Below are 26,014 nucleotides of genomic sequence, written 5' to 3' on the forward strand. Positions count from 1 at the left end.
GAAGGAAGGGATTTGTGCTGAGCCTGAGTCTACTGCTGATGTAGGTACTTTACTTTGGGAAGGGATTCCAGGAATAGGGATGGGAAAATGCGGAAGGAGGGAAAACCAATACAAGAGTGTATTCTTTTGTTTTGGTAAGGAAGATTCTCCCTGAGCTAACATTCGCTGTCAATCCTCCTCTTTTTGTCCTTGAGGAAGATCAGCCCTGAGCTATCTGTGCCAGTCTTCCTCTGTTTTGTATGTGGGTTGCCGCCACAGCATGGCTTGATGAGTGGAGTAGGTCCATGCCCAGGATCCAAACCGCGAACACGGGCAGCTGAAGCAGAGAGCCCGAACTTAACCACTCGGCCTCCGAGCCAGCCCCCTAGGGGATGCCTTCTTCAGGTGGTCACCACCCCATAAATGATAGCATGTGTTCAGGGGCTTCCAGCCCTCACTGGTCAAGAGCGGCAATAAATCCCTCACCTCTGCAGGCCCCACAGGATGTCCATGAGTGCAGGGCTCTCTGGCAGGCACCAAACACTCTGGGCAAGGGAAGCCTTAGGGCAGCTGAGGTGAGGTGCTGTTGGAAGCTGATTGTCACAGCAATGGCTCATTTAAAAGGCGGACAAAGGATGTGAGGCAAGAAACAAGAGGTGACAATACAGTGACCAGACAGGAGGAAGGGAAAACATTTGGAGGCCATTGCAGTAATCTAGCAAAAGGTGATAAGGACCTGGCTTCACACCCACTGTGTCTGTGGAGACAGAGAGAGAGGAGCTGACAGGAGGACCATTTCAGAGAGAGCTCTGGTAGGTCTTGCAGACTAGAAGTGGATGAAGACACAGAAGGGCGTAAGACTGAGGATGCCTCTCTGGGTTCTGAGCTGGCTGCCTGGGCAGAGGGTAAAACAGGAAACAGAGGACTGAGAAGGAACGGAGAAGCCTGGTGGGGATTATATTATTGACTTAGGGGAGATTGTTGCACGAGTCATGGAGGAGATGGGGAGCTGTTGGAACCCAGGCTTAGGAAAAGGAATGAAAAGTGCCAATGAGGGCCCAGCTGAAGAGAGAGGTTGTGAATTATATATTATATTGGCCCCACGCTGCATGATGTTGACAGTTTCTGCAGACTAGATGCAGGAACAAGTAAGACGGACAGCAGATCTGATCCAAGCTTGGGATTTTATTGGGTGTGCCAAGAAGGACAAGCGAACAGAGGAATTGAAGATATGCTGAGAGTGTGAGACGTGTTGGACCATATATTAGATTTTATGAGGGGTTCTAGATGATATTTACAACTTTTTCATATGTTCCAGATTCCTAAATTAATATAGGAAACATGATGATTTCTCCTCTTTGTGATCTGAAAAAGAAAAGTAATGTATCTGATGTTGGTGTTTTTGAGTATTCATGGCCCCCCCAAAATTTTTTTAATGGAATTGGCCAGCAGTTCCTACCAGGTTTTATAGGCAGCTGGAATGAGCTTCTGGGTGACTTCCTCAGAAGGGCTGAGGTAATGAAAGTTTACAAGGCACATCCTGATTTGGCTTCCCACTGTTGGCGCTCAGCTGTCCTGGGAATGACGGACATATAAAAGCCAAAAGGGCTTTGAGCGGTCTCTCCTCTACTCACACTCCATCAGCATGTGTTTGCTCCTCGGCCATGTTTTAGTTTTTATTTTCTGCATTTCTCCCCTCCCTTCCCTTCCCTTCTCTATCCCTGCCTCCCTCCAGTCTCTGGTGCTGTAGGGTGACAAGAAAATATTTGAATCCACCCCAGCATGTCCCTGTAGGTCATTTCCTTGAGTACAGTACTGGTTTTACAAGGGATCCAATTACCCTGGAGAGAGCTGGACCGCCCCTGAGGCACCGGGGCCAGCCCTGACTCCAGGCTGGCCCCTCTCTCCCGTGACACTGGTGTATTCTCTTTCAGGTTGGAAGCCACTGCTGTTCCCTCCCTGTGGAGGTCATAAGGGTTGGGGAGGTGACCTTAACCCAACTCTGCTGAAAGCTCTAGGGCTTTTGTTTTCTTTGATTCTTTTCTAAGGCCTCCTCTGTTTATGTGAACATTATTCCACCTAGAATGAGTTTTCAAACCCTTGGTATTTGCTTTAAAGGTAAGTCTGCTTTGAAGACTGGTGGAAATTTCAATCCTATTCCTATTCATAGTCAAAGAGTGAGTGGGAACTAAAAATATCAGCATTTGGGATTATTTTTTTCTTCTGAAGCTCTGAACAGAAAGGCAGCAAGCGCTCCAAGGGAGGCGGGCTGGCACCCCTGCCCCCTCGTGTGCCTGCGTGTCAGCACCCGGCTCCAGTAGCCCCAAGGCTCTCCGGCCAGAGCACGAACGAGTCTTCAAGGCCGTTTTTCTAAACACGTAAAATGAAGTTTCCTAAATACATTCATTACACATTTAACAGGCAAGACGATTTGGCTACAGAAAAACCTCAGATCAGTCAGGATGTTCAGAGTATTAAAAGCCAAATTAGCTGACAAGTATCATCTCCACTCCATGTGCGGCCTGACATCAAGCAGTTCTAAAAGTTATTAGCAGGACGTTGTGGCCAGAGAGCGCTGCGTGCTGCTTTCAAGCCTGCGTTCATTATTCGCTGGCCGGTCTGCCCGTGTTCTTGCAGGGCAGTGATAGTCTCTAGGCGTGGACAAGCCAAGCCAATGGGGGGTTGGAAAACAGCGTACTGGAAAGGCAGTCCCAGCACAGACACTGATTTACCATTGAGGGCTTCTTGTGAGTCAGTCTTTCTAAAAAAGGAAAGGTTCCTTTAAAAGAAAAAAAAACAACCTCCAAAATCGGTCCATTTTTTTTTTTTTTTACCAGATCTGTCTTTTGGAATTAGATTTAAATTAGGACAAGATGACTCATTCTGCCAATGCCTCATTAAAAGAGAGATACCTTAAGAAGGCCAGAAGTCTGGATGTTAAGAGATTGGATACAGATCCTCCTTCCCTTTCTGGCGCTCTGCTCTCCCAAAGACAAAAGGAGCTGGCGAAGTTCTGTATTTCTTGCCCAACAGGTCAGGTTGCCCCTCAGTAATGTGGGCAGACATTCTGATTGACAGACTGAGTTAACAGTCTGTAGCCAAGGTAATAACCATTTGGTAGGACCATATCGAAGCTAATTATTAAAGTTAATTAACAGGAAGCTTAATTAACTTATTAGCCATCCAACAGTGAAGAAACTGCTAAAGGTCCCTTAGGGACTGGTCAGCCCTCTGATGTTTTATTTTAGGTTAAGGGCAAAGCAAGAAAATATCTACTAATGAAACAGAACAAAAAGAAAAATTGTTAAGGATCAGAGGCACTCTGGTAACGCTCCATTCTGAGTGTGCACTGCCGCCAGTAGACGGCCGATAATGATAACAATTTCCAGTAAATTGTATTAGATAATGCTTGTCACAGAGACACAAGCAACTAAGCCATTGTTTCCTTACTATGAACTTATCTATTCCTTTCATTTAAAATCTGAGAGGAAGAAATTCATCCACATGAAAACAAGTGGCTTTTTGGACAAATTGCCAAAGAGATCCTGCCAGCTCAGAAGACAATGCCTGACGAAATAAAAGTAGCTGATGATCATCACGAGCAATCAAGAAATGTTAATTGCCCACTCACCCTTCCTATCTGCCCATCCCCACCCAGGCCTGTCTCTCTGATTAGGTTCATCCTTACTTTCTGGCCAGATGAAATTAATGTGGTATAATACATAAATACCACCTGTCGGTTACTGCCTATTTGACACTGGGTAAATTCTTCCAAATCCACGGAGACCATGGAGGAAAGAACCTGGGTTTGAGGGTCAGACTGACATAGATTTGACACCTGGCTCTGCCACTTACCTGCCATGTGACTCAGGCAAGTCCCTTAGCCCCTCTGGACCCACCTTGCAGGCTGCTGTATGGAATAAAGCTAATAGCATTAAGTGGCCCACAGTGCCTGGCATTGAGGAGGTGCTCCATAAACCATATTATTGTCTTGAGTGGCTGTTTAAGTGACAAAGAACAGGAGGCCCATTTATTAATTCCTTTATTTAATACATAATTATGGAGCACATTCTATGTTCCAGGTTCTGAAGGCACTCCGAGGTTATCTTCGATCACCCTGGGGCTCCAGAAGAGACTGGATTAGTCGTACACTAAGGACCACTTACACTAATGACCTCTCTGGACCATGGGGTAGTATTTGGGCCATTCCTCTCTGTCCAGGATCTGATTCCACTGAAGCTGTCATTGGGCTACCATAGAGTAGGGAGTTGTAGAGAGGTCAAACTCTTTGGTCTTAGGACCACTTTACATTCTTAAAAATTACTGAGGGCGCTGTATTGTTTATCTTGTTGCTGCTGTAACAAATTACCACAAACTTAGCTGCATAAAACAATGTAATTTTATACCTTACAGTTTTGAAGGTCAGAAGTCCAAAATCAGTCTCACTGGGCTAAAGTTAAGGTGTCAACAGGGCTGATTCCTTCCGGAAGCTCTGAGGAGAGGGTCTGTAACCCTGTTTTTTGCAGCTTCTCAAGGCTACCTGTATTTCTTGACTCATGATCCCTTCCTCGCATCACTCCATTCTCTGTTTTTGTCATCACATCCCTTACAGCTCCCCCGATCACCTGCCTCTATCTTACAGGAACCCATGTGATTACATCAGCCTCATCCAGATAGTCTGGATAATCACCCAGCTCAAGATCCTTAACTTAACCACATCTGCAAAGTTCCTTTTGCCACATCAAGGAACATTCACGGTTCTGCGGACTAGGATGTGGACAACTTTAGGAGGCCACTCTTGAGCCTACCACAGACCCCAAAGAGATTTTGTTTATGTGGATTATGTCTATCCATGTCTGCCATGTTAGAAATTAAAACAGATTTAAACAGTATGTATTTATTAATCCACTAAGAAATAGTAACAAACTCATTACAGGTTAACATAAATAACATATTTTAATGAAAAATAATTTTATTTTCCCAAACAAAAAAAAAAGGCAGTAAGAAGAGTGACATTATATCACATTTTTATAAATCTCTTAAATGTCCAGATTAATAAAAGATAGCTGAATTCTCATATCTGTTGTGATATTTTTTGATTGAACTATGTAAAGAAAATCCAGTCTCATACAGGTATGTAGCTGGAAAAGGAAGGTATATATTTAATAGCCTTTTCTATTGAAGTCAAAATAGATTTAATTGTGGATATTCTTCTTTGATACTACACCAAAACTCAACAAGCGGTAGTTGCTTAGAGGCTAGTTGCAATATAGAATCAAATCTGATAACATATCCATGGACTTTTCATATGCTGTTATAGTAAACCCATTGGCCTACTTTGAATCCAATTTGAATGGCTCTTTTATCCATGTGTGATTTTATAACATCATGTTATAAAGTGGTCATTGGAAAATATTGACTCACTAATTTATACAGACCTTCCACATATTGACACATTTCATTATACAGTAATTAAAAAGCATACTCATTAATATCACCATTAGTTTATTAGAAAAGTATTGGGAAGATGTCAACAAGTTTTCCAAAATTCTAACTTTTCTAATGTTTGCTTGATAACTCAAATGTTATCATTGACAGCTAATACTGTCACTTGTTTTCCTTGAAGTGACAGGCTCACTTAGTTCATTTTTGAGAAAATGTCTGCCTAATACCCAAGTCTGAATAGCTGTAGTTAGTCAGCTCTTCTTTCAAAGAAAAATGATCCAGTGGAAAAAAGTGGCTGGCTCAGCTTGCAATTCAAACAATCACACAAGCGTTTTCCTTTGAGACAATAGACATAACTTGGTATGCAACATAAGGGCTTTATGATTATTTCCCATTCTGTCACACAGAATATTAAAAAGGCATATGCTCAAGAGCTGAGAATTAATAAAATTAGTAATTTTTATTGCTTTGACAAGAACATTCTTAAATAGAAATGGCTTTGATTTTACAGTGTTTTTATGTTTGTTTTACTATGAGTTCCTAGCAGTAAAGAAAATAATGACCATTAATATGGTTTGGTGCTTTATTGGTGCTAAGGACCCAGCAGTTTTACCCACTATTGTCTTTGGAGCATCAGGGCAACTGTGAAGACAAGACAAAAGCAAGTATCTTAGTGTTATTATGAAAATAGTTTTGACTTCAATAGACTCCTTGAAAGGTCTTGGGGATCCCCAGGGGTCTACAGACCATACTTTGAGAACTGCTACCATACAGAAACCAATATGCCAAGAAATAGAGAATCAAGAAGAAATGATCTGGAGCTGTTTTGATTGTTAGATATCACAGAGACAGCTCCAGGTAGCAAACACGTTCTTGGAATAGAGAAGGTTCTTGTCCTAACTTGAGTCCTTTGGAACCTAAGTTTCCCCTTGGAACCGTATTTCTCCTATCTTAAAGATGAAAATAATATTTTCCCTAAGAGTTTCAGAACTTTTTATTATGAGAATCAAACTTCAAAAATGTGTAAAAATAATTGCTCCTAACAGTTTTATTGAGGTATAATTGACATGAAATAAACTACACATGTTTAAAGTGTATAGTGATGTTTTAATATACAGATACATCATGAAACCATCGCCACAGTCAAGATAATGAATACATCCATCACTCCCAAAAGTTTCCCCATGCCCCTTGGTAATCCCTCTCTCCCACCCCTATCTACACCACCAGTCCCCTGGCCAACCACTGATTTGTTTTCTGTCACTATAAATTTCTTTACACTTTCCAGAATTTTATATAAATGAAATCACATTGTATGTACTTTTTGTCTGACTTCTCCCACTCAACATAATTATTTTGAGAGTCTTCCATCTTGTGCTGTGCACCAAAGGCTCATTCCTTTTCATCCCCAAGTAGTAATCCACTGTGTGGACATACCGCAGTTTGTGTATCTATTTGCCTGTTGATGGACATGTGGATTGTTTCTAATTTGGGCCTATTACAAATAAAGCTGCTATGAATATTTGTTTACAATTTCTTGTATGAACATATGCTTTCGTTTCACTTGGGTAAATATCTCAAGCAGAATAGCTGGATCATTGACAGGCATATGTTTAGCTTTTTAAGAAACTGCCAAACTGTTTTCCAAAGTGGTTGTACTATTTTACATTCCCACTTGCAGTGTGTCAAATTTCCAGTTCCTTCATGTCCTATCCAACACTTATTATGGTCAAACTTTTTAATTTTAGCCATTCTGATAGACATGGAGTAGGATGCATTAAAACTATTGGAATGCTACAAAATCAGAATGCAAATATGAGGTTTCATTAACAATACCTCTGTACTCTGTAATCTCAGGGTATGTAGATTTAGCTTACCTATACTTTCCAATCATTGGTCAGTTGTTTGGCTAATATTTTCCAAAGTTTTGGACCACTTTGAATTCTTAATTAAGATTGCAAATTCTTCAATAGCAATGATGAAGATTTTTATTTCTTTGATCTTTCCAAAAAACCTGTTGGCTGACCAATGACAATATTCTCTTCCTATCTCCCAAATTTTCTCCAAAACCACTTCATATCTATATTTCCATTCAGTCAAACAGACAAAGCCTTGGAGGATTTACAAATTAAAAGGTCATTCAACTAATATGTGCCAATGACGCTGATACTTTCTGCTGATTTTGTCTTGTCCTTAAGTCTTTGGGCCAGTTCTTATTTTCACTATGAAAGCAACTCCAGAAAGATTTGGAACTTGAGTTCCCTGGAGGGCAGAATATGTTTAGAACCTTCTCGCAGCTACTTCTTAAATAGGAATAACCTACACAATGCGATCCATCTCAGAGACATTCTGGTTTGCAGCCCCAGAATCACACTGAATTTCTTGCCAGAAGGCCTTGCTAACTCTGATTGCTAAGGAGTGAAAAAATAGATCATTAAATAGCAGGGAAGACCAGAATGGTTTCTAAAAATAAACACTAATTAGATACACTTTTTTAAAACAAATGCTTAATTCCTTGTTTTTCCCTTCAGCGTAAATTTATGGTGTTACTGCCTGTTATTAATAAACCTTTTCTACCAGTGTGGGTAACTTGATCATTTATAAAACACTTTTAGATGCATTATCTCATGTGATTCTTACGATAAATCTAAAAGTAACATCCATTTTAGACGTTAACAAAAAAACAAAAAACTGGGGGCTCAGGAAAATTGTGACTTACCTAGGTACCCTATATTAGTTTTCTATTGCTGTGTAACAAATTACCACAAACTTAGCAGCTTAAAACAACACAAATCTATTATATCAAAGTGTCTGTGCATCAGGAAGCCAGGCCCAAGTTAGCTGAGTCTCCTGCTCTGAAATCAAGGTGTGGGCAGAGGCTGCAATCTCATGTGAGGCTTGGGGCTATCTTCCAAGCTCACGTGGTCGCTGGAATAATTTAGTTCCTTGCAGTTGTAGCGCTGAGGTTCCTGTCTTCTTCTTGGCTGTTAACCAGGGGTCAGTCTAAGCTCTAGAGGCCATCCTTGGGTGCTAGTCACATGGCATCTCACAACATGGCAGCTTACCTCATCAAACCCAGCAGGAGAGTTTCTCTCCATTTTGCTATGCTGAAGCTTTATATAATGTGTAATTGTGAGTCTTACACAGTATAATGTAATGAAAGTGCCTACGCAGCACCCTCACTGTTTATCATAAACTGATCAAGAGGGCAACTATCCCATCACATTCACAGGTTCCACATATAATTAAGTGGATTATACAAGTGTGTACATCAGCGGGTGGAATCTTGGGGCCACCTTAGAGTTCTGCCCCCCACCCCAACAGATCCACAGATCTGTTGTAAGGACCAGAATTCAGATCTAGGTGATCCAGTAGTTTTCAATATGAGCTGAAGAGATAGGTCTTCACGGGCCTGGAGCACCTGCACATGTGTCCTTTATCACATCCATTTCTTTATCACATCCATTTCCCCTGTAGAGTTCTTCTTCCGAGTCAGTGATTCCCCTCTCCCCGCACAGAGGACATAGTTGAAGTATATTCAGCAAGACCCAGATTGAGCAACTTGACCTTGGTTGGGAACAGTTTGAGGCAGGTCAGGAAGGTATCCTGAGTGCCAGCAAACAGCACCACTGATGGTAACACTCTCCCTGGGTGGCTGACAGTCTCTTTTCACCCTGTACACAGGTAAAGATAGGCCTGTTTGTTCGTGGCTGCCAACTCCCTCTGTGGAAGCTGGCATGCTTTGCTTCTTCACTTCACAGCCTTCCCAGTGACTCTGTTCAGAACACAGCACTGTTCTCCCCCTCACTTCCAATCACAGTTTGTTCAAATGTTCTTTTTCCATGTCCAGGAATTCCCAGTCATCGTATGGCATGGTCCCATCACCTGAGATTGACCTCCTGGGAAGTCACCGTTAGCTGCCCAACAATATTTGTTCTCTCCTTCATGGGCACAAAGCTAAACAATATTTCCCAGCCTCCCTTGCAGTTAGGTGTGGCTGCATGACTCAGTTCTCTCCAATGTAATGTGAGTAGAAGTCACATGGGCTACCTCCTGCCCTGGACCATAAAAAGTCATCACATTTGCTCCTCTGCTCTTTGCCCTTTCTTTGGCTAGTAGCAGATGACGATGAGGTCTTCAGGCATGAAGAAGCCACAGATGGGAGGAACCTGGAAGAAACCTGCTCTCTCATCCTGAGCACCCCCTCAGAACACTTATATGAGAAAGATACAGTCTTCTACGGTCTTGACACATTTACTATTTAGGTCTATTTGTTACTTAGCCTAATCCATACTAACACCTTTTTATCTGCTTCGATACCTCATAGCCCAGTGCTCGCCACAGAGTAAGCAATTTGTCAAAGAAGGAATAAGTGAATATTTGTACCTGTTCAGAAATCCTACTATCTTCTATTCATTTTCTTTTTGCAACTCAACAGAATTTCATCATAGCAAACAATGAATGCTCTAAAATTTTTCATGTTGGTATTGGATATTCTGGCTATAGATCATAGATAACCTTGATTTTACATTGAATTTCTTGACCAATTTTGTCACCTGTAAGTCATTTTCTTATTTGAGGGCTAGCTGGAAAACTTGAGCAGACCTGCTGTGGCATATTGCCAACCAAGGATCTTGGCTTTAACTTCGAATTTTCTGGTTTATAATAATAACACCTATAACTTCTCACATGACTAACATAGGCCAGGCAATAGATAGATAATAGGTAGATAGATAGATAGATATAGCCTACCATACTCACACATACACACACACACACACACACACACACACACGTGTATATTATTAGTCTGAACAATAAACCTGCAATATTAGTACTACTATCATTAAGCCCATCATGTAGATAAGAAATGAGACTCAGAAGTTAAGGAACTTATGCAGAGTTGATGCTGGTAAGTGGCAAAGCAGTCTTCAAACCTGGGTGCTCTTTCACCTCTTCACGCAGACTTCCTGTCTACCGCTGTCCTCACTTCAGGGTTTCCCTGCCACTGAGCCATATGCCTTCTTCACCAGGAAGAGTAAGATTCACCACTAGCCCATGGGGCAGCTTTGTATGAATTACAATAAGGCATCCCTTCATCAAGGTACTTTGCTGCTCTCTGCCAGAAATTTGTTGCAATAGATATCCAAATTTTCTGTATTTATGTTGTGGTGGTGCTCCCTATGTTGTTCAGTGTTCAACCTACACAACTATGTGGGGCTGTCCTTGGGAGGAACAGCAAATTGGCATGGAGAGTCTGATTCCAATTTTAATATGATTGGTCTATACTGCTGAGTCTTGGGGCCCAGACGACTCAATTTTTGTGGGAGTTTGGTGGTTCTGTGTCTCCCTATTCTGATCAAAACCTGCTTACAGATGACTCAAGAGGAGATAACTGTCTTATTGTTTCTCTTGGTTTCCATTCCTCCGACTGTGAATTCTAAGTCCTCAGGAGTAGTTATGCCGACCAGGTAGCTCACTTTATTTCTCCCAGAAATGCAGTGGACCTCAGATTACAAACCTCAAGCAAGTGTAGAAGGAAGCATGTGCCAGACCCAGCAGCAGAGATGAGAGCACAGAGACAGCAGCAGATGTAGCCAAACCACCCTTGGATGTGTCTCTTGATCTGAGGATCACATGGTTCCTCCTTTAAGCTGCAAACCGGAAAGAGAAATGGAGGGAAAAGAGGTTCATGGGCGCCTCCTTCAAATGAATCCAGCATCTGTGCTCCAAGCTAGCGCATCAGGGGGAGGCTGAGAGGAGAAGGGAGAGGTTGTGTTCAAAACCGACTCAGTCACTGGAGGGCCTGATAGGTCCAGGGAGACGCCATTCCCAGCTGCTGCTGCCTGTCAGCAGTTAACTGTATTTCTCGATTCTTGTTTTGTTGGTTGTGGATTTTTCTGCCCTAGGGGAGAAATTATTTCGGAGCAGAATGAATTTTTAAAGTGAGGTCATTTGGAAGGAGGCATTTGGGCTCTGACATCTGGATGGTCTCTAGCCACCAGAGGTGACTCAGTCTCCGTGAGCCTTGGTTTCCTCATCTGTGTAATAGGAAAAGTTAACAGTATCTACTTCACAGAAACTAGTGAGAAAATTAATGTAAACACGTCTTTATCTAAGTGCCTGGCATTGAGCAAGCACTCTGTAAACAGTCGTGATTTTGTCAATGTAACAGGAATATAAAGCTAATATAATACCTGTCTTTCCTGAGGGTGACATTTCTCCCCCAGTCTCATTCCATTGAGCAAAGTTCCCCCAAAGCTCAGCACTTAACGTCTTGAAAACAATTCTGCAGGAATGAAACACCGTAGAGAAGAATTCATCCTGTGACATAAATTTGCGTGCAACCTCACTCTGCCCGCCCCGTCGCGCCTGCCAGCTCTCCTGCCATGGATTGTGGCAGTAATTTTAACACAACCCAGTCTCCTGAGCCCAAGAGATAAGGAAGAAAGAACTAGTCTAGTGCAACTACCAGAGGGACGAGAGTTTAGATAAAGACTCTTATTATGAAATTGTGCAGCTCTCTTTGGACCCGGGATCCGGCTTCTCCCACCTGCCCCCTCCTACACTTCTGCTGTTAGACTAGATTTAGACACGAGGCTGTGCACCCAGAGAAGAAAGAGAACTTGGGAGTCTGGATTCAGCCAAGGAGAGGTGAGCCTGAGCTTGGATCTAATGGCACCCCTGCTTCCATCCGCCTTTGCCTCTTCCTGACTGGGAAACCAGTCCTCAGCAAAAAGAAGAGAAGCAGATTAGAATTTTTTGGAATCAATTTTAAAGTCCAATATGAAGCAAATATGGTTATACAAATAGCTATTTGTTCAGTAGAACAGATACGAGAGACAGAAAAATTATGGAGCATGAAGGTGGAGGAATTATGGACACTCCCCACAGCTGAATAAGAATGAGCTTTAAAAGGTCCAGAGCTGTCTCACGTGGTTGTGCAGCTTGTGTGGTGTGCAACCTAAACAACTGTACAAGGTGATCCTGAAAGAGTCTAGAATCCCCTCCCCTTTGACAAATGGCAAAGGCACACCTAGCTGTGCTGTCCTTGATGTTACCCATGCCCCTCTCTCAGGCTGTTCTGGTCAGATCACAGAGGTCCCTGTGAAGCCACACAGGGTTGGAATCTGTGTTTGAGGATTGTTCTGAATATTAAGCAACATTGGGGACCACCAGAGTGGTAGAGTCCTGTTATCCTATCAGCAGTTTGTCACTTTGGAGGTTGCTGGTTGTATGCTATAGATGGCAGAAGGTCACTGGTTGTGTGTTCTTGGTGAAATAAAGCCCTGGACCCTAACCAGCTCGTCTTCTTCCTGTTTCCTCCTCTGACAGCAGGACTGAGGCAGTATGCTGCATTTTTCTCTGGTTAGCAGATGAAATAGTCTGGAGTCAGGAACTAGGAGACATACATGTATTTATGAAAACTCAGGGCCGGGACCAAGGAAATGCCTTGGCCCAGTATTGAGAAGGGGTGACTCTCCCTCTATTTTCCAGGGAGCCTGCCTTTCTCTGTAGAAGAGGTGGGGTTGGAGATGCGCCAGCTGTCATCTGTCTCCAATGGCTGCACCCTTAGCCAACAGCAGGCAAAATGGCAGCAAATATACCAGCAATTACCAGGCCACTGTTGCTGATGGCCTTCAAGAGAGAGGCGGGAGTTTTCCTTTCTTTAGGCCCTGAAGTGGGGCAAACAGAGGAAAAACATCTTACGGTGCCAGAATAAGTGAAAATGTTGCATGTTACTTTCATATGTTATGTTATATCACATCCCATCTTTATGTCCCACAGATGACACATGTGATGGTATCATACATCACGGGTATATGATATGATCTGATTTTTCTTTAAAGGGGGAAAAAGAGAGTTATGTGAAGCTTGAATAAATCCCCTAGGAAATTCCGGTTAGTCATTTTTTTGTTTTAATGTGGTTTTTTTGCTTCTCTTTGGTAGTTTGATCTTGAGGTTAATACTAAAAGGATGTTATAAAGACTTCTACAAAGCTGTAAAAGACAAGAAAATGAGGGACGCTTTCTGGGTCAGGCTGAGTTTGTGTTGAAAATGGAGATGGCGTAAAGTTTGATGAGGGGACATTGAGGCAGAGAGATGCAAAGGGTTAACAGCACAGAAGAGAGTTTGGAGGTTGGTGATGGAGTAATGAAAATAAGAATGGTGCTCCACATGAAGCGGGGAGAGACAGAAGAAGTGAGGTTGCTAGGCAACTTCCCGGGGCAGAGGAGAGAAATCTTGAGGGAGGAGGCACTTTCCAAAGTGCCGCTTTGTGCCGTGGGTGGCTATCTGTGGCCGGAACAAACAGACCCGAGAGGTTGGTCACACCTAGCTGGCAGCCGGCTGTTCATCCTGAGCTGCTTCCTGCAGCAATAAACATTCAGGAAGAGTCAAGGGCACAGAGCCCCAGGAGGAGTGTGGCAAACAGTCTGAGTGGGAGCCAGGATGCAAAATAAAAATGAAAGCTGTTTATTCTACATTTTGTGCCACAGAGGAGATAATGGCATGGCCACTGGCACCAAGAGTTGTGGTTTAAAAATACATTCACTGAGTGCCAACTAGGTACCAAACACTGTGTTACTTGCTGGGAGGAAACGAAGGTAAACCAGACATGATTCTTGTCCATAGGCAGCTCTCCATCTGGTGGGGGAGAAATGCACAAAGACATGAGCATTGCTAATTACCTATAGTCATGGGGTGTAGAACACAGTCAAATAGATGAGAGTATGGACTCTGGAGCCAGGGTTTGAATTCCAGTCTGCATCACACTAGCTGTGTGACCTTGCAATAGTTTCTAAATCTCTCATCTGTAAAACACAAATGATAATAGTACCTATGTCACAGGGAATGGAATGTGTTGACAACTGTAATGTGCTGAGGATAACGTCTAGCCAACAGTGAGGTCTGTAAAATAAGTTCTGGATAGGGGCAAAGAACCAAGGCTATGAGTGTAGCGCTGAACGTGGAGTAGGTACCTTTCCTCACACACTTTTATAAAGGTGGCGCCCAGCTAGGTACACCTAGGATACTGGGCCTCACCTGCAAGCCAGCTCTTCTATTAGACAGTTCTGTGATTACCCTACTGAATCTTGCACACCATTGTAAGCCATCTTCTCTGGGTGGAGGAAATCAAGCCTTTCTAACTCAGATATGCAGCCTAAAGTAGAACTGAGTCTGAAAAATTTAGCTATCAGTGCACTCAGCTGTCCCACTTGTTTGCCTTTTCTGTCACCTGGAATGAGGAAGAACACATGCCAATCATGGCACATTTCCTTTGTCATCAGCAGAGTTCTACTCCAGCTCATCTGTCTGCACAGGGTCCATCTCCCTTCCTTCTCCAACTACACAGCCTCCAGGTGCACTGCCTCCCTGGCCTGCCTCTAGCTTTCCCTAGAAATTCGCTCCTGTGTCCTGGAATGCACACACTGGACGTCTTGCATTTCCAACCTTCCTGGCCAGGTAAGCGTGTTGCCTGTTGAACAAAAATAACTTTAGATCTGCAGACCAGCACATGATGTTCTTTATCTTCCCAGCCCTGTCCTCTGCAAGGGCACCTGCGACACTTGGCTGGCAGGACCCAGAGCCAGCCAACTGCCACAGACAGAGATGACTCCAGAATGTCAGCTGTGCAACAGGCAGGGTATTTATGGCACAAACACTTTGCAGAAGAAAAAGACAGGAGGAAAATGTTATAAAAGAGGAAGAGGAAAAGTCCTGAAAACCCATTTCCGCCGCAGTCCTGGGCTGCCTCACCACCCCTCATTCTGCCCCCGTAGCCAGCAGGGGCCATCACTCAGTGTCCAGATCACCCAGGACCACACAGACAGAGAGTGCTCACTCTACCCTCAGGACTTGCCAGAAGAGAGAACATTATCAGACCATGGAAAGTCCCAGTTTTCTGCCCCAAAGGAGCTGTTTTGGTCAATTCAGACAAAGGCTGAGATTCAGAGTTCTCTCACTTGATTCTGTGCCCGAGGGCATTTGACTGGGGACACGTAGAAATCTCTCTCTAAATGCCTCACTCCTGCGGTTAATCATAATTTTTGTGTTTAAGTACCAGGGCCTCTTTGGGGAGACAGTAAAATGCTACAGTCTCTCCCTGTGCACAGACTCTCTTTAGGCCCTGTGTGGTCTGCTAGTTGTCTCCATCCTCATCCATCTGTTAAGCTGGCCTGGAGCCCACTTACAAGTTGGTTTGACCCTTGACCTCAGGCACCCATCCAAGGCCACATGGGCTTAGATGGCCCGTCTGAGCAATGCCGGAGGTGCCATCTGTCCTGCAGGAAGACCATCTTCTGTGTCAGTCCTAAAGTATTGGCTCCATATTTTAATCACAGCTGGTAACTGTTATTTGCCAAAATGACAGATACCTGAACAGTAAGGCAAGGAAGACGGACGATTCAGGGGCAACTTTAAATATAAGCTGGAACTTTCAAGCCACAGGGGGATCTCTTGGAAGAATATGAATAACAACAAAATAAACAATAAATAAAATTAGAAAATTGCTCAAGAAAAAAGAATAGCCAAGACACTTAGAGAAACCCAGAAAAATTCCTATACCTTGGGGAATAACTTAGCAAAGCACTTTGCCAAAAATCAAAGCTATGAAAAAGGTTTTCAAAGTTTTCTTCGTGAATGATTTGCATTGAGGCCAACAAGTCCCACCTTTCCTCATCTCAGAATATGCCCAGGTTTCTCCTAGAGAAATCGGAAACTCCAATATTTCAAGCAACATTTGGAGATCACGGAAGGGAAGTGACCACTCCCGGAAATAATACCACTGCTTACCAGATCCCTGGAGTGAGAGGGTTGAAAGACGTTTCTCTTCTCTAAAGGCCTATGGGCAGAATTGGAAGGAATTCCTGGAAAAGCCAGTTTCAAAACAAGCCCTAAATTTACTTTTATTGAAAGTTTGTCAGGCATGACTCGCTACGAGCAAAAAGCAACTTGGTTCCTTTCTGCGAATGCCCGCTTTAAGCCCCTTCTGGTCTTTGTCCTCCCCACCCTGGGTAACGTCTCAGGATGATCGTACAGGCTTTCCAGTCACTTCCAGATAATAACAACTCCAGGCAAGACCAATGCAATCTCTTACCCATATTTTCATTTTTTATTTTTCTTGTGTTTATGTAAAGTTCCTCCTTTCTCCCTTGCTTGGGCCCGCCTTAGGTTGGGAAATTTATTGGGGAGGAGAGAGGAAGAGCCTTGAACATCAGGAAGGAGGAAGCCCTCTTTCTCCCTATCTTCCCCTCCAACGCACTGTGTCTGGTTCAAGAACCTTAGACTTGAGCTCAGGGCAGGAAGGATTAGAGGAAAGAGTTTGAAAGACCTGCATGGATGTAACCTAGTGCAGGTGCTCCCTGGGAATAGGTTTATTATAGCACAGTGGAGAAATTAAAACACAAAGACGGTAAGTCACTTGCCCACAGTTAGAAAATGGCAGAACGTGGACTTGAACCTGGGCAATCCAGCTCTGGAGTCCAGTGGCAAGAAGATTCCATTCCCCTTGACTTGAATGATGCCTCATGTTGCTCTTATGACCTCCCCTGGCCTCAGGCAGTCCCCCACCCTCACACTGCACACCCCTTACTGGGGCTGCCCCGCCATGCCCAGTGGTCCTCTCAGCCAGGGTCCCTTCCAAGATGACTTTCAGTTGGATTTCTTCAGTGCAGTCAAAACTAGTGCTAGAAGAGCACAACTCTGGGCATTCAGCTGCTTACTGAGCTGTCTTGTCTCTCTGTTCTGCTGCTGGCCAGCTGCTCAGCCTGTCTTTAGCCTTTAGATTTTCAGACATGCGTGAGGAGCCAGACCTTGGAGTCCCCCAATGTCCAGGGACACATGTCAAGTCCCCAAAAGGTACTCTTGGCTCACTTGGCTTCTTGTGAGGGAAAAATCCCAGCACCCTGACAACTCTCTCCAAAGAAATTCTCTCCCTCTGATTTTTGCCTCTTTCACAGATTTCTTATATACCCCAACGTGAGCTGAGGGTCACAAAACCCACTTCACGATCTCAGCGTTTCTTCTATGCTGATCTGACATTCACTATTCTCAGGCTTCTGGGGACTTGGCCACAAGTCAAAACTCAGGAAAAAACATAAAACGCTGCATTTAACATCCTATTATACACGCTGGAGGAAATACCCTCCAAAGCAAAACTCTGCCCTCCAGGTTCTTTTTCCTGCCCAAAAAAGAAAAAAGAATGAAGAAGGAAGAGAGGGAGGAAAAGAAGGAGAGAGAGAAAGAGAAAGAGACAAAGGAGAGGACAAGAGAGGAATAAAGAAGGACCAGATTGAGCACTGACATCATTGATGTAACTAACATGTGTTGTGAAGCCTTCTTTGTGCATGTTACCTAACAGTTTATGAGACTCTTTGTGGAATCTTCTAACAACAACCTTTTAAGAGAGATGCTATTGTTACCCTTTCACAGATAAGGAAATAAAGTGGAAACTTAGGGTGGCTCCCCCTTGAGAGGTACCCACAAAGGAAGGGGGCAGCCTTCTACCAGAATCCTTCTACCAGCCTTCACATAATTGCTATTATTCTGCAATTCACAAACATGGGGAGCCTTGTCTGTACTTGGTTCTAGGCTCCGGCACCTCCCTGGTGTTCTCTCTATCTCTGGTCACACCTTCTCAATCTTCTTTGCTCTTTCCCCTCATCCTCCCAACCTCTAAACACCTCCAAGCTCAGGCCTAAGACCTCTCTGCTTTCCTACCTCCACTCACCCTCTGGGTGATTTCATCCAAATTGGTGGCTTTAAACGTGATCTATCTGTTGGCGACTCCCAAAGTCACATCTCTGGTCCTAATCTCTCCACCATCCAGCTGCACACTTGCCACCACAAACATTAGTCATCTGAAGCTGAGCTCCTGTCATTCTGCCCTGAACCTTCTTCTTTTCATAGTCTTCCTCATTTCAGGAAGTGGCAAGTCCATTCTTCTAGTTGCTCAGAACAGAAACCTTGAAAGCATCTTTGACTCCTCTCCTTCTCTCATGTCCTCTATATCCAATCCAGTAGGAAATCCTGTTGGCATTCTGCCTTCAAAGTGTATCCAGAATCCAGCCACCTCTCACCACCTGCACACCTTGGTCCATGTCACCACCACCTCACATCTGGACACCACAGTAGCCTCCTGACCAGTTGCCCTGCTTCTACCCTGGCCTCTTGAGTCTACTCTCCACATAGCAGCCCCAGAGTTGGATCCTTTCGTTACTCAGATCATGCCAGAACTCGGTAGGGACCTCCCCCTGCCCAATGGTTTTCCATCATACTTGGAGTAAAACCCCAAACCTGTCTAAGACATATAGCCCTGTGTGAGCTGACCACCAGCTACCTCCCCAGCCTCCTCTTCTTCTATTTCCTTCCCCTTCATACCACTGCATATGCCCTGGCCTCCCCTATTCCTCGAACATGCCAGATATACCTCCACCTTACCACCTTAGCTCATATTCTCTCTGCCTGAAATTCTCTTCTCCCACATAATCGCACAGCTTAGGGCCTTTACTTAAATGTCACTTTCTTGATGGGCCTCCTGCCCTTGGCCACTCTTTCTGTATCAGACACTTCATACACAGCCCCTCAGATCCTATTGGTTTCTCCTGTCTCCAGGGCTTTGGCTACTAGTTCTGTTCCAGTTGCCACTTCAACATCCAACCCCGTGGGGGCTCCCACCAATGTCACATGGGCACAACCCAGCAATACCTCCCTTCATGCCCACACCATACGCCCCTCATCTCACACCTCAGAACTTCCCCAGTTATGCAAGATGCCACAGGACCTGCTTGCTGCCCACATACATGCAACCCAGAATTGTGGTGAAGTTAATGCCCCAAAGGGATACAGGAGCCCACAGAAAAATTCTTCTCTCTTCCTCTCTTTGGACAAAATGCCCTGAGACATAATGGTTCTTACGTCCTCTTGGAAGTCAGTCCTGTGAGAGGCAGCCGTCAGTCACTCTGGATAGTCAAGCGGTGACTACTGTGGGACCCATCCTTGCATTGATTCTCCACCTTCTCTGCCTCACTACTCCTGTCTCTCACTCTTGCTTCCCTAGAATTTTCTCACCAATGAGGTAAAAACCCATAAGCTTTAGTTTTAAGCCCTGTGTTCTGGGAAACTCACTTTCTAAAACTGTAATCCCTCTGCCAACACACACACACACAACTTCCCATCCCCTTCCCTTCTTTATTTTTCATCTCAGCACATATCGCCGTATACCATACCATGTGTATTTACTGATTTATTTCGTTTACTATCTGTCTCCTTACTGGAATATCATCTCCATGACTTTTTCTCTTTCGTTTACTGTTGCATCACAAGCATCTAAAATATAGTAGATGCTCAAGAAATCTTTGCTGAATGAATGAATGAGTATGCAAAGGAGCTTGATCTGAAAAAACTACAGAAAACCAAATTTATATGTAGTCACTGACCGGAAGGAAGCACTTCCCTAAAGATAGAACAGGACCAGAGACCATGCTGTCCAAGGGTCTAATGGGAAAGTCTTGGAGCTCAATAACAGGCCAGTTATTTCATGTCCCCGAGGGTGATACAAGTATAAGGGGCCCTACAATGAAATGACACTCGATTCACTCATGGTTTATGTCTATGAAACTGAATGAACTAGCTTCATGCATCTTAAAACAAATGTATTTTGCTGTCGCCATTGTTGATATTTCCAAATCTTTAATGTAGATTTAATCTGTATCGTTTTACCTTTGGAGGTAAAGTGTCTATGACTTTAGATACTATCTTTGCTACAATTTAGAAAAAAAATCCTAGTAGTCCTGTAATGTTCTTGTTACATTTTGCCCAGAAAATCACCTTTCATGAGAAGAAAATGCTAGCATCAGATGCTAAAATCAGATGTTCCGCAGATTCGGGACTAATATAAATAAATTCTGAATGGGAGAATCCACTTCACACATCATCTTTGTGGGAGTAGGAGGAGTTATCCTGCTTTTCACATCCCCTGCCAAGGCAAACAGAGGTCTCTTTCTGATCAGTTTGGAAATCAGCCATATCAAGAGTCAAGCAATATTTATTTCAAATACAGACTACCTACAAAACATCTAAAATTCCTGGTCTACTAGAAACAAGATCAATACAGAATAATAGAGTATTGTGAGTGACTCTGAATCTAGAGAACCCTTTGTGGGGGTATTTTTGTGTTTTTTTTTTTTAAGATTTTATTTTTCCTTTTTCTCCCCAAAGGCCCCCAGCAATAGTTGTGTATTTTTAGTTGTGGGTCCCTCTGGTTGTGACATGTGGGATGCCACCTCAGCATGGCTTGATGAGCAGCGCCATGTCCACACCCAGGATTCGAACCGGTGAAACCCTGGGCCACCAAAGCAGAATGTGTGAACTTAACCACTCAGCCACGGGGCTGGCCCCCAAGAGAACGCTTTGTTTTATCTTGAGTATAGCACACCACACCAGGAAAGTTTCTAATGAGGGAAATAGTGCATTTCAGAAGAAAAAGTCTGTTATGGCTAGGATTTCAAATTGTTGTAGCAAACAATCTACAGAATAGTATATCCAGATTTCAGCAAGGCGTTTGACTAAGTCAGTCATGATATCCTCTCATGGGCAACATGGAGGAATGAGGACTTTCCTTATATGGCTAGTGTGAGGGCTATGAGAGAAAAAAATTATTATTATATATTACTGTGTAATTCAATTCCTGGTGCCAATGAGCTGTTCTATAAGTAGTGTTTATTATTGTAACTTCATATTAGCCACCAAAAGTGAATTCCTAACTGAAGAATTATCATGTTTAGGATGAATTAAATGCATCCAGTATCATCTAGAGGTTGGAACTAGGGCTTTTCCGACCCCAGCTGAGGGGCTATGCCAGGGGGTAGGAGTGGGAGGAAGTCTGAGGCTAGAACCCAGAACACTGGTAGGCGGAATGAATTTCAGGAGGGTGACTGGCCTGGGGCAACACCAGGTGAGAGCTCCTGGTCAGAAAACAGCTAAGAAGAAAGCAGCTCAGTGGTCACCTGGAGATGGGAGGTGGAAGGGGGAGATGACTAAGGGGTACAAGGAAACTTTTGGGACTGATGGACGTGTTCATTATCTTGATCGTGGAGATGGTTTCATGGATGTATACATATGTCAAAACTCATCAAATTGTACACTTTACTTATGTGAAGTTTATTGTACATCACTTCTACTTCAGTAAAGGTGAAGAGGAGAAGATAAGAGAGGAGACAAAAGGAAAGGAAGGAAAAAAGAAAATCAAGCCATGTCAGAGATGTCAAAGCAGCTAGCATTGAGTCAGGAGCCTGGAAGTTAGTGATCAATTTCAGTGGGAGACTGGAGTTACCAGAGCCGAATGCAAATGCAGAAGCGCAGACATGACTGGAGTGTTCTGATGTAAGGTCAAGAACTGAGGGAGACATTGGGTGAGCAAGATGAGCGTGTCTCTGACAGTTGGTAGTTTGATGCTTTTCCCTTGCAAAATGCTCAATGCCTCCGACACTTAAAAAGGACTTGGGTCAGATCCAGGCAATGGAAATTACCGGGCACCATATTCAACTGCAATATCAGCAATGGCTGTCTCAGGTCTTAAGAGTTGGTGAGCTTGTGCCACTGGCAGTGTTGAAATGAATATTAGGAGATCATCTGTCAGGGATACAAAACCTTGCTGCCTAATCACCTAGGAAGATTGTTAAAATACTCTCCCTACTCCGCTCCTGTCCCAGAACTACTGAATCAGAATGTATAGAGAGGCAAACGGACATCTGTATTTTTTTTAAACTCCCCAGGTGATTCTGAGGCAGCCTATGCTGGGATTTGTTACTGTAGAATTTGGCTCAGTTAATCATCTCTACAGTTCCTTCTAATTAAGTTTCTATGATTCAGTTAATGCCCTGGACATTTGAAATTATCCTTTATGTCCTACAGGAAGCTTCTAGGACAGACTTTGTTTTTCTCAGACAAGAGGCCTGGGGGAAAAATTTTCAAAGTGTGAGAGCCCCAAGGCCCCGATTCCCAACAGCAACAACATTTGTAAAAAGCTTAGCATATCCAAACCATATTCACCCCTGAAGACTTGCCCGTCTTCTTGGTGAAGGGGTCCTCTCCTCCCACCCTCCATCTAAGGTCCCAGTGGCCTCCCCACTCCCTCTCCGCGCCCCACCCCACAACTCTATAGAAATCTCAGTCCTTTTTTTAAGGGGAAGGGGGAAACAGAGGACACTTCTCTTGTGTTGTTTTACTTTTTCTGTTGGAGGATTCAATAGACCCAATTAATAATGCCCTGCATGCCCAGCAAGTTACAAACTAATTGAGAAACCAGACAAAATAAAAGGGCATATGGAGACCAAAACAGCATCTTCATTACTGATAACTTTGCTATTAGAATAGCAGAATTCACTGCCTAGTCCCCATCCCAGGCAGCGCTGGGGAAGGTGCCTCCCCATAGGTCAGAGCCTGCCCTTACACAATTTATACCACAGAGGGGCAGAGCAAAGCAAGTGCCTCCTGTGGGCAGCCTGGCTCCCAAGGGGAAGAGGAAAGGAGGGAGCTTGGTTCCGTGTGCCCATTTCTCCTTCATAGCTCTCCGATTAGAGGATGTCCCTCCTCTTCTCTCGAGAGGGCTGAGTGGAGAATGGAGATTAGCGTTACCTGCATGGACTCCCTCCATGTGAGACGAGCCCTCCAGAGTGGGAAGGAAGTCCTCCTGCCTCCCCCGACATTGTCTTGTTCCTCTTCTGTATATGTCTGGTCCCCTTGATGGAATTATAAAGCAATGGACCACAGGGATTACGTGTTGTCTTCTTTTGATGTTTTCTCCAAAGTGCCCAGCACTATACTAGGCATATTATGGATGTTCAAAAAAACGTTCAGCACAAAGAACTCAGGAACAAGGGACAGAGAGAGGGAAGAAGGAAAGGGGAAAGGATACGATGATGATTTGTAAGTGTATTTTAAGGATGAGTGACTTATAAGTGGTTAAGGGCTCTGACTTTGAAGACAGATGGCCTGGATTCAAATCCTGCTTCTGCCCCTTTCTGGCTCTATTACTCTGGGCAAGTTGCCTAAATTCTCTCATCTGTACTTACCATAGAGGGTTGTTGTGAGCTTGAAATGGCTTTTGGCCTATCAGAGGTTAGAACAGTGTTGGCAAACCATGGCCTGTGGTCAATCTGACCTGATGCCTGTTTTTGTAAATAAAGTTTTATTGGAACCCAGCCACACCCATTCATTCATGTATTGCCTACAGCTGCTTTCACACTACAATGGCAGGGTAGTTGAAACAGATCTCACAGCCCACAAAGCCTGAGATATTTACTGTCTGGCCTTTATAGAAAAGGTTTGCTGACCAACCCCTGGCTTAGAACACAAGAGCTCCATTCTTTATCTCTGAGAAGTAGAAGACTCAGTACATGTGTCACCTTCTCTTTAAAGTAGTCCTCAATTCTTACAACTAGACATTGGTACTCCCTCCCTTGTCTCATTCCATAGCACTTCAAACCTGCTTCTACGGCACTGTTCACTCGGTGTTTTCTCATTGGTTTTGGCCTCCTCCATTGGACACTGAGATTTTCCAAGTTGGGATTGTGTCCTATCCATTGCTGTAGCCTAGTGCCTTGGACAGAACTGATCCCCAGAAAAATGCTTGCTCAATTAACACAGTCACCAGAAACATAGGAACACACAATATAAACCCTCAGAAATAAAGAACGATAAACCTACCAAGTGACAAAGGCTAGAGCTCTGAGGAAGCCTCTCTGGACTTTGCCCCCATAGCTGTGACTGAGGCAGATTTTCAAGTCCTCGCCTCTCTCTGCCTCTTTACCTCCCCGTTTTATTTCTCAACGTCTGGTTTGCAGTGGCACTGGAATAGCGGCAGCTCTGTCCTCATTGATCGGCCAGCGATCTACAACTGGCGTCCCTTTTCGTTCCTTGTGGGGTTGTCAGCTTCTCTTCAACACTTGGAAGTCCATGCAGAGACATGGCAGCCAGGAGGGCATCGGTCCTGGGGCAGATGCTCCCTGTGGGAGCTGAGGAATGCTCCCACCCTTCATTCCACAGCAGGTGTGCGGGGGCATTCTTATCATGCTTCCTGTAGAGCTGCATCTGCTCCCGTTTTCAGAGCTCCTGATCATTCTCACGACAAAATGTTAGGCTATATTTATCTGTCACATCACCAAAGCTGGCCTTTGAAATGTCTGGCCAGGAAATGTTAAAGCCGTGCTGTTAACAAGCTCAGTGACCTTGGCACCTTCCTGATCCCTGACCTCCTCCTCTGTAAAGGGAGGGGAGATGTCCACAAGGCCCCCCTGACTCTAACATCGAGTGCCTCTACAAGGTCACATGAACCCTCGGTGCTAGAAATTCCTTTAAACTAGATTAGCAGCTGGTTCAGGCATTGACTTACTTGAGGGGCAGGTGGCTGGACCCCACCACCTGTGAAGTCCCCTGCCTGTAGGATGCTGACCTCTTGTCCTCCCACTGACAAGATCTTGCCCAAATCCCCAGCTTTCAGGTGAAATTCCTCAAAAAGCTCTGAGTAGCCTGAGCTTTCCCAAGGCTGCTTGGGGCTCAAAGGTGAAGTCAATGTTTGCCTCCAAGAAAGAATTCATTAGCTGCTATTGCCACTCAGAGCTGTTTTCTCTGAGCAGGAACAGACTCCCTGGAACCCCACAGGTCTCCAGGTCAACAGCTTAACATGCAGAATCGGCAAACACCAGTGGTCTGGTCCACCAAAACCAGCAGGTAACACGTCAGCTTCCTCTTCCAGCTCCGTAGTCTGGCTGCCCATGAGGGAGTGGCTGAAAAGTAGCTGCCATGTCTTGCCCATGAGACCCGGGCCCCATCAGACATCAGATGATAAATCTCAGATGGAGCTGGAAACTTGAATATCTCTCCTGGGCATTTTGGCATACTCGCCCTCCAATATGACTTGAAAGAAGAATTGGGTTTTTTTTCTTATGGCATTTTTATTCCCATGGGAATCAGTAAGTAGAAACGTATTTGTAAAGTAATGGGTAAAAATGATTACTGGGTTTTTAAAATGCTCTTTCTGATGTTCCAATTCACTCAGTAGTGACAGTTATACTGACAGCCACACTTATTCATGATCTAGAGAAATTTTCTTTGCTTAATACTGTCTTAAGAACTGTTTGAAAAGTACCATCCCTTCTATGGTTTTCCCCACGGTGTTCAGGGCCTTTGTGGTGTTCAGCCACAGGAGCTGACAGTGTTTTAGCAAAGTCGGCTCTTGATGGAATTCCGTTTTGGGCACAGAAACGTCTCAGGATAGGCATAGGGGTCTGCCTTCTTCAGATAAGTAGGCCTCCAGGAATGTCCTAGGAAGATGACACTGACCCAGGGTTGACTACTGTAGCACATTTCTCTGGAACAGACTTTATTCTGACTGGGGAAAGGCCACCAAATGAGCTCTTTTTAATTAAAACCCCCTGAACCTTACTTATTAAGACTTTGGCACACACTGACAGTGGAATTTTCCCGGCATGGTCCTTTAGGGAGCTACCTAGATGACTTTGGCAGAGAAATGACATATAAATAACATTTAGGATTATTATTATTGGGCTAGGTTCTCATCCTGTGTAAC

At 44.1% G+C, this 26,014-nt stretch overlaps 2 long non-coding RNA genes across 3 annotated transcripts in view; one reads left to right on the plus strand and one right to left on the minus strand.

The window, feature by feature from the left end:
* Positions 1-1,144: 1,144 nt before the first annotated feature.
* LOC139078860 (uncharacterized) lies at positions 1,145-2,982 on the minus strand. Its single transcript, XR_011532008.1, has 3 exons — positions 2,892-2,982; positions 1,439-1,554; positions 1,145-1,344 (listed from the first exon to the last, which is right to left on the minus strand). It is a non-coding gene; the product is annotated as an uncharacterized lncRNA (long non-coding RNA).
* An 8,877-nt stretch (positions 2,983-11,859) lies between these two features.
* The window catches only part of LOC139082058 (uncharacterized), a 43,601-nt gene continuing 29,446 nt past the window's right edge, over positions 11,860-26,014 (plus strand). For both annotated transcript variants that reach the window (XR_011537746.1, XR_011537747.1), the window contains exons 1-2: positions 11,860-12,078; positions 14,718-14,889. This is a non-coding gene — a long non-coding RNA (uncharacterized lncRNA). The remainder of the gene's footprint in view (positions 12,079-14,717; positions 14,890-26,014) is intronic.

The sequence above is a fragment of the Equus przewalskii genome, chromosome 2 (genome assembly GCF_037783145.1).
Source record: "Equus przewalskii isolate Varuska chromosome 2, EquPr2, whole genome shotgun sequence".
Taxonomy (NCBI): domain Eukaryota; kingdom Metazoa; phylum Chordata; class Mammalia; order Perissodactyla; family Equidae; genus Equus; species Equus przewalskii.